Source organism: Microcebus murinus, chromosome 21 (assembly GCF_040939455.1).
Source record: "Microcebus murinus isolate Inina chromosome 21, M.murinus_Inina_mat1.0, whole genome shotgun sequence".
NCBI classification, from domain to species: domain Eukaryota; kingdom Metazoa; phylum Chordata; class Mammalia; order Primates; family Cheirogaleidae; genus Microcebus; species Microcebus murinus.
Window position 1 is genome coordinate 17,140,729 of NC_134124.1, and position 8,770 is coordinate 17,149,498.

Genomic DNA, 8,770 nt, shown 5'->3' on the forward strand with positions numbered 1-8,770 from the left:
TGAGTGTTACCTTTGGGGAAGCCCTACAGAGAAATCACCATCAAGGACCTGATTCATGTAGCTGCCCCCATGGGTCATCTCCACCCATTAGGCCCCCAGGTGCCAGTTTTCTTCCTGCTCTTTGCCTGCACTTCCCAGTTCTCCTCTTCCTGGAATGCTCTCTCCCTAATCCCGGCCCAGGCCTTCCTCATCCAGCACCCCCTACCCACTAAACACTGAAATTTACTTAACAAAGGATCTATAATGACTTGCATTTTGTTTCCACAGTTTCAGCTGTTTTTGTAAAATGTCTCAGAGAGTTGGGCAAACAGCTTCATTTCCCAGAGTTTTGGGTGACACCTAGGTGGGTTTGTTGGAGAATGCTCGGCTTGCCATAAAACGGTTACCCAGCCATCTTTTTGCCTAACTTCCTAGTTCTGGGTAGTTTTCCTTAACGGTTACAATTTGTGAACAAACTCGCCTCTTCAAAGTCATGACAGCTCCCACCCCTCCCATCCTTTTAAGCCTTGGTTTGACTTCAGAGTATTCCTTCATGGATCATGGAGACTACTGATCACAATCCCTGATTTCTGCAGTCCCCAACCTCCAGGCTGTGGACCAGTAATGTCTGCTGTCTGTTAGGAACTGGGCCACACAGCAGGAGGTGAGTGGTGGAGGGAGGGAAGCTTCATCTGTATTTACAGCTGCTTCCCATCACTCTAATCACTGCCTGAGCTCTGCCTCTTGTCATATTGGCAGTGGCATTAGATTAGATTCTGCATTATGGTCAGTTGTATCATTATTTCATGATATACTACAAGGTAATACTACAAATAAAGTGCACAATGTATGCAATTTGCTTGGATCATCCTATCCTTACCCCTACCCTGCCAATCCATGGAAAAATTGTCTTCCATGAAACTGGTCTCTGGTGCCAAAAAGTTTGGGGACCACTGCCCTATTTGACAGGTAGGTAAATTCAGGCCTCTGTGTAGAAAAGGACTTGCTCAAGGCTACACACTTTGAGTAACCTTGGCTCCTAGTCCTGTGTGCTCTGTCACTCTACCATGTCACCTTTACAATGACATGATTTTTCTCATTTTTTTTACAGCATCTCAACACTGTCATATAATACAGGCTATGGATCTAATTAATGGGGTTCCAATCCTTAGCCACTTACTACTTGGGTAGCTTCTCTAAGCCTCAGACTTCTCTCTGAAGAGTGGGGATAATTTACCTACCCATCAGGCAATCATGAGGGTAAATAAGATAATGCAAATAAAGCCCAAGCTTGGCACACAGTAGGCATTCAAGAAATGATAGTGGTGCCTAGACGTGGGTTGCATGCATTGGGTAGAACTTTGCTGTTAAACCCAGCAGTGCAACCTTGTCAGGTTCCATCCCACCATCCACATCCTCTCTGGGAGCCTAGATGTTGGGGGTCATGGCAGGCATGGGAGACAGCCCCCTAGCCTGGCACCCCCACCACCCTTTGGCCTAGAGGGGATTTCCAAGTCAGGAAGCTGGGCCTGACGCAGGGAGCTGAGTGATTCAGGCAGGTGGCAACCTCTTGTTCTTCCAGAGTGACAACAAGCACCTGCACAGTGCCCCACCTAGGAGGAGAATCAAACTGCCTGTGTTTCGTTTTAAAGCACACAGACTTCCTAATCTCCTTTATGCATACTTCTACCAAGGTGGCTCTGAAGTCAGACCCAAATATACATTTGAAGGAACTAAAAAACATACCAAGACCGGCGCAGTGGCTCACACCTGTAATCCTAGCACTCTGGGAGGCCAAGGCGGGCTGATTGCTCGAGGTCAGAAGTTCGAAACCAGCCTGAACAAGAGTAAGACACCCCCCCCATCTCTACTATAAATAGAAAGAAATTAATTGGCCAACTAATATATATAGAAAAAATTAGCCGGGCATGGTGGCGCATGCCTGTAGTCCCAGCTACTCGGGAGGCTGAGGCAGGAGGATTGCTTGAGCCCAGGAGTCTGAGGTTGCTGTGAGCTAGGCTGACGCCACGGCACTAACTCTACCCTGGGCAACAAAGTGAGACTCTGTCTCAAAAAAACCGAACAAAACATACCAAAAAAACCCACCTACAACCGATTTAGCTCTAAATCAAGTGCCAGAAAAGGAGCAGAGGCTGTATAATAAAAGCATTTAAAGATAACATTTATGGAGTATTTGCTGTGTGCTAGGCCCACACCTTTATATAATTTATCTCCCCACCAGCCTATGAGGTTGGTAACATTGTCCTCCCCATTTCACACATGAAACTGGGGTTTTGAGGTGTTAAATGACTTGCCCACGGTCTTACAGAGCAGCAAGTAACCCAAACATGAAGATCCAGGCTCTTGAACCATTAACGCTCACTCTTTTTTTTTTTTTTTTTTTTTTTTTTTTGAGACAGAGTCTCACTTTGTTGCCCAGGCTAGAGTGAGTGCCGTGGCGTCAGCCTGGCTCACAGCAACCTCAATCTCCGGGGCTCAGCGATCCTTCTGCCTCAGCCTCCCGAGTAGCTGGGACTACAGGCATGTGCCACCATGCCCGGCTAATTTTTTGTATATATATTTTTAGTTGGTCAATTAATTTATTTCTATTTTTGGTAGAGACGGGGTCTCGCTCAGGCTGGTTTTGAACTCCTGACCTTGAGCAATCCGCCCGCCTCGGCCTCCCAAAGTGCTAGGATTACAGGCGTGAGCCACCACGCCCGGCCATTAACGCTCACTCTTAAGCATCATAGTGCAAAGTCTTGGCAGCTAGCAAGACATAAAACACAAAATGCCAGCCTTGAGAAAGGATCAAACCCAGCCTTTTCCTTGTAGGGCTGGAGCTACACCAAGGGCCAGAGAGGGGCAGGGACTTGTAGGAGATCTGACAATGGAGTTTGTGATTAATACTCGAGTCTGGAACCCAAGTCTTCTGCTCCCAGCACAGTGCTATGTCCACGCATCCCACTAGTGGGAAATGGAGCTTCTAAATCAACCAAGCACATACTTCATTCCATTAGCAGAGCGAGTGAGCTGGGGCCTTGGCTGGGGGGTGAATGGAACTCAGGACAACCGGGGAATGAACTTGTGAAAAGAGCAGTCCTGGGTCCTAGTCTTAGACGCATAGCCTCAGGCAATCTCAGGCATGTAAAACCCTCCAGTGGATTCTAGGTACTTTTGGTGCTGGGTGTGTATGTTTCTGTTAAAAGATTTTGTTGATAGTTAAATAAGATAACGCATGTCAAGCACATGACATTAACTGAAATTATACCAGGCAATTGTGGCAGTTTTTTTTGTAAGAAGTAAGTAAATAAGCAGAGTCTGTGGTCCCAGCATCCCTCCCTCAGCCTAGGAAGACACTTTTTATTCTCTCTAACCACCTCCCAAATAACTGCGTGAGGGCATGGTAAGATGACCGTAACTTTTCTCGTTCATTCAGCACCTTAAGGTGAATGGACCGTTTCATACCTACCACTTGCTCACTTCCCACGAAATGCAACTTGCAGGGGGTAGGGGGAGGCTCTGGAGTCAGACTGTCCTGGGCTTCAGTCACAGCCCTGCCCCACTTAGAGCTGTGTCTCCTTATCAAATGACACGAAGCCTGTAACTATGTGATTCACAGGGTAGTAAAAATTAAATGCCACATGGCTTGGCCTCAGTGAAAGGTAGCAATGATAATTATGGTCATCAACCTTATGAGGCAGCAGGGCCTGTTTATCTCCTTTTCCCAAGGAGGACCCGGGGCCCAGAGCCAGGAGCAACTTGCCCTGGACGCGGCAGTGTTCTCTGGGGAGCCGGGCCTAGAAGGCATTGCTGCTGACTTTTCCTCCAGCCTCTCTCCTGTGTCCCTCTTTCTCCATCCCAGCTGTTTCCCCGGTGTCCCTGGGCCTGCCTGTTACTCTTCAGTTTCTAGGGCACCACTGGAGGAGAAGAAAGGGCACAGTGACACTGGGGGAAATTCCCGGCCTCTTCACATACGTGGCCTGGCCAGGCCCCTCCCACAGTTCCCAGGAGCCCTGGGTCTCCCCACTCCAGCTTCTCTCCCTCTGGCCTCCCTGTCTCCGGGTCAGGGTGTCAGGCCCGGTCAGGGCTTGCATCCAAGCTTGCCCCCTGTCATCTCCTGGAAGTGGGAGGAGGTCAGCAGGGCCCAGGTCATCCCCTCGGGGAGGCAGACCCACAGAACAGGAGCATTTCCTAATCCTGGAAGCCCTCACAGGGCCCTGAGAGCAATCCTCTTTCAGTCCCGCCCACCTGCCCCCCACCCCCGTGTCCACTCCCACACTCCTTCTTCTAGGGCCTCTCCCCGTTCTCCCTCCATTCCTCTGTGGTCCAGAAGCCGCTGTCAGACTTGGCCTCTGATCCTTGCTTCTCCTAGCCAGGGACTTCCCTGCGCTGGGCCTCTGACCAGCTTTGGAAAATCTGGACTGTTTGTGATCAAAAGGAGGCTGCATCACCACTGTATGCCTGCCTTGGCCCACGCCCAGTGCCTCGGGCTCTCTGTTAAAGGTTCCAGGGCAGAAGGGGCCAGTGGTCCAGGAGCAAAGCACGTAGGAGAGAGGAGAGAGATCCTTTTGCTCCAGTGTTAGGGCGTCCCAGCCTCCATCGTGCTTCTTCGGGTAGGCAGGCTTGACTCCTTCCTATCTAGCTTTAGACTTCTAAAGTGCCCAGCAGACACCTGTACCCTCACCCTCAAAAACTAACACACACAGATTGTACCCACAGACACGCTGTCGCACACAAATATGCAGACACACAAACTTACACAGACATACACCTATACACCTTGTGGATCTGACACACATGTACAGCATAGGCCCGTGTTCTCACGTACACAGACACACACATCCATGTTCTCCCTTGCACACACCTACTCCCTTTGCTTGAGGGAAGGAGAAGACAAAAACAGGCCTTTCTTTTCTTTCCCTTCGGAAAAGCTAGTGACAGCCGGAGAGAAAAAGACCAGCCCAGAGGCAGGACAGGAAGAGGAAACAGAGAAGACAGAGGAGGCGGCTGGGCGAGGAGCAGAGACCCAGAGGCCAAGACCAGGATGGGCAGAGCAGGCCAGGCTGGGGAGCAGCAGACCCCAGCTGGCAGGAGTGGGGAGGCGGGCGGTTCTCAGCACAGAGCTGGGAGAGTCTGGTGGCACCCTGGTGTGGCAGGCCCTCTCCCCTGTCCAGGCCCCCCCGCCTCCACCTGGTCACTCACCTGGGCACGGGCAGGAAAATGCGAGGGTGTGTGTCCCGGGCCACCGTCCCTGTGGAGGCTCTGAGAGTCACTGTGCGGCAGGAAGGAGGGCTGGGCCGGCGACTTTTAGGCAGGAGGGGAATTCCCCAGTCGGAGGAGCCGCCGCCAGGCAGCCCCGCGAGGCCCCAGCCTGCCCACTGGCAGGGCACAGGGCCCTCCTTTGTGGGCCTCCACCTGTCACTCCCCAGACTGGCTGTCCCCTGCCGTGAATTCCAGGGAGGGGAGGGGGCTCTGGGGAAGAGCAGGAAGCCTGAGGGCTGCACTGGAAACAGGCTCAGGCACAGGGGCGACCTGGCCTGGCCTGCCCGGGTTCTCGGGAGAGCCTCTGTTTCCCCCTTGGCCTGAGGTGGGGGATTCCAGTGGAAGTCGCCGGATGCCCAGCCCCCATCCTCCTGCCCCATTGCTATCCCATCTGTGTCCACTCACTCTGCGGGTTCTCCACAGTGAGGGGACAGCCCACGCTCCTTCCTTCGTGCATGCGGGTCTCATTCGGATACCATGGGAGGCCTCAGAGACCCACAGCGCAAGACGCTCTGCCCATCCCAGCTGCCGACCCCCCACCCCCACCCCACCTGAGCCTCACGGCCGCCTGCTATGAAATGGGAATGATGAGTGGGGCTTTGCTGATTCCTGCGATGGTGATTAAAATAAAATCATGCTCTGCAGACAGCCTTTGTAAGCTACTGACCACTTTCCAAACATAAGGTCTCTGTTCGCTCACTGAAAAGATGCTGGGGGAGGGGATGGCGAGGGCCATCCAGGTGAGTGGGCCTTTCTTGATCACTCCTGGATCCAGAGTTTCTTCATTCTTCCAGCAACATTTACAGACCAATGAGGACACAGGGATGGACAAGTCAGACCGGCTTCCTGCCTCCTCAGAGCTCACAGGCGCTGAGGAGCCACATGTGGGTGGCTATTTCAACATGAATTAATTAGAATTACGAGTTCAGGTCCTCAGTGGCACCAGCCACATTTCAGGTGCTTAACAGCCGCATGTGGCTAGCGCCTTGGACTGCACATATGCCCAACGTCTCCATCATCTCAAGAAGTTCTGCTGGATAGTATTCCTCTGGGGGCTGTGGGCAAATGAATAGGCAATTACAGCAGAGAGTCGTAGAGACGTGTGTTGGCAGGAGAAATGCAGGGGGTCAGGAGCCTGGACAAGGGAGTGTCTGGTCAGGATAGGGGAACTGGAAGTCTTCCTGGACGAAGTGACACTTACGCCGAGACCTGAGAGTAGCCAAGCAGGAGCAGAAAGAAGGGTGTTCTCAGCAGCAAAAGGAATAGAATATACAAAGAAAAGAGAGAGTATATTCGGGGAATCGAAAATCGATCGCTCTGAGCGGAGAGAGGGGTTTGGAGCAGGTGATGGGGAGTAACAGAGGTGGACCTGGGGAGATAAGCAGGTCCAGGCCACGGGAAGTCACAGGCAGCCCTTGGGAAAGGACACTCAGAGGTGGGGTTGGGGGAGACTCTGCTGAATCCAATTCTCAATTGCTCTGTGCTCTTCAGGTTCAGATGACATGGGGAATGTTAGAAAGACCTCCTAGCCCAATGGCCCCACTTTATAGATGAGGAAGTGAAGGCCAGACAGGGGAAGTGACTTTCCAAGTGAGTAAATGGAGGGACTTCCTGACTCCTGGTCTAGTGCTCTTTCCCACACCACACTCAGTCCCTCAGTGACACTGCCACTTTGCAAGGGCTCAATTTCGACATAAGATGGGCAAGTGGCTACCATATCAGACTGCACAGATATTTTCATCACCACAGAAAGTACAATTGGGCAAACGGCACCAACCCTTGAGCCAGACCAGGGGCAAAGGAATAATGTGTTGCCCTTGTATAGATCCTTTTTTCTGCAAGGAGTAAAAATACATGCATTGATAATTCATCCCTAATGTTCCTGGATTGGGATATTCTCTCCATGCACGATATTTTCTCTCTAGAGTCCACAATAATCATAGATCCTCTGTGAGTTCACAGAGCCTGGCTTGGACCAGCTCCTGCCCACAGAGTCTTGAAGGGCAGAGAGAGTCTTAAAGGACTAAGGAGATTCAAGGAGCTGGACCAACATGAGCTGGGATCTCCAGTTTGGAACATTTGGCTTGCACATCCCAGGGGAAGGTTAGCTCTGAGCTCTCCCTGCTGAAATGCTAAGAGCAATCAGCTTCTCCCACCGTCTTTCCCACCTCTTCCTCCTCTAGCCATGGATTCCCTGAAATTGCCTTCCCTGTTCAGGCCAGACACCAAGGAAGAAGAGGCCCTTGGACTGAGCATTAGTAGACCTGAGTTTGAGCCCAGGCCCTTGCCCTGGGCAAGTCCCTTCCCCTCTCTGTCCTCAGCTTCTCCTATAATGTGAAAGAATCAGACGGGATGATCGCTAAGGGATCTTCCATTCTGACACTATAAGGAAGTCCAAAAGTTCAAAGGAAGGAGAAATTGGGGCGGGTCAAGGTGGTTAGGAAATCGTAATGCGAATAGCTGGTATTTAAGCGTATCCTGTGCCAGGCACAGTACTCAGTGTTCTTGAATGATTTGTTCCATGCACTCCTCATAAAAACCCCAAGACTGGTGCTGCTTTTTACAAATGAGGAAACGGAGGCTCCTAGTGGTTTAAGCGTGCTGCTAATAAGTAGCGCAGCTAGGGTTCAAATTCAAGTAATGTCTCCAGTGCTCATGTGGAAGAGATGAGACCTACGCTGGACCTCCAAAGATAGGCGAGATTTGGATATATGCAGGGAAACTCTCACAGGACCACTCTCTTGATACTTAATTATCAAACCCCACCTCACCCATCCAGCCCTAAACTCCCAGGTGTGCCCCTGGTACTCAGTAGAGTTTAGGAAGCCCAAACTCCCTGAGCTGGGAGTGAGAATTATCTGCTCTCATGCAGGCAGCCAAGGAGAACTCATCGTCATGAATCAGTGGTGGGTATTGGGGATGCTTTTACTTCTCTGAGTCACCCAAGCATCAAATCCGTAACTTTGGCCAAGTTCTACTCAAGCCAGTGAAGTTACCGTCTTTTCTGAACTTTTAGGACAAGCAGCTGCCAAGAGGTCATAGAATTACAGATTTTCAGATGTTCACGGGCTCAATAGCCCACCCAGAGCCAGCGTGTCCTTCCCATCAGCAGGTGGCCACCCAGATTTGGCTGCTATACTTCCAAAGACAGGGAGCTCACGACCTCACAGGTAGCTTGTCACACGGTCAGTCGGCTCTCACTCTTATAAAGCCCAGATCTGCCTCCTTCTGATGGCTGCCCCGCAATGGCTGAGGAATTCCTACCAGGCCCTTTATGGTATGCTCTACTCACTATCCCTTCCCTTCCGGCTTCACTCCAATCGCACCTGGTGGTTTGGGGTTCATCAAATGTGCCGGCTTCTTTCTGCTGCCTTTTGGTTCCTTGCGTGTGCCTTGGTCCTTCCTTCCGCTGTGCCTTCCTCCCGGCCAGCGCCTTCTTATTTTTCCTGCCTGAACTGGAGTGTGCCTCCTCTGGGAAGTCCTCACGACCTTCCCCATCACGACAGCGCCCCTCCAGACAGCAGCA

At 51.5% G+C, this 8,770-nt stretch overlaps 1 protein-coding gene across 2 annotated transcripts in view; it reads right to left on the minus strand.

Annotated features, from left to right (window-relative positions):
• The window catches only part of TNIP1 (TNFAIP3 interacting protein 1), a 50,761-nt gene extending 45,478 nt beyond the window's left edge, over window positions 1–5,283 (minus strand). Inside the window, exon 1 of one of the 2 annotated variants that reach the window (XM_075996229.1) lies at window positions 5,185–5,283. The gene's annotated coding sequence lies outside the window, so the exon portion shown is untranslated. The remainder of the gene's footprint in view (window positions 1–5,184) is intronic. The other variant, XM_012740868.3, reaches the window with a different exon arrangement.
• Window positions 5,284–8,770: the final 3,487 nt, after the last annotated feature.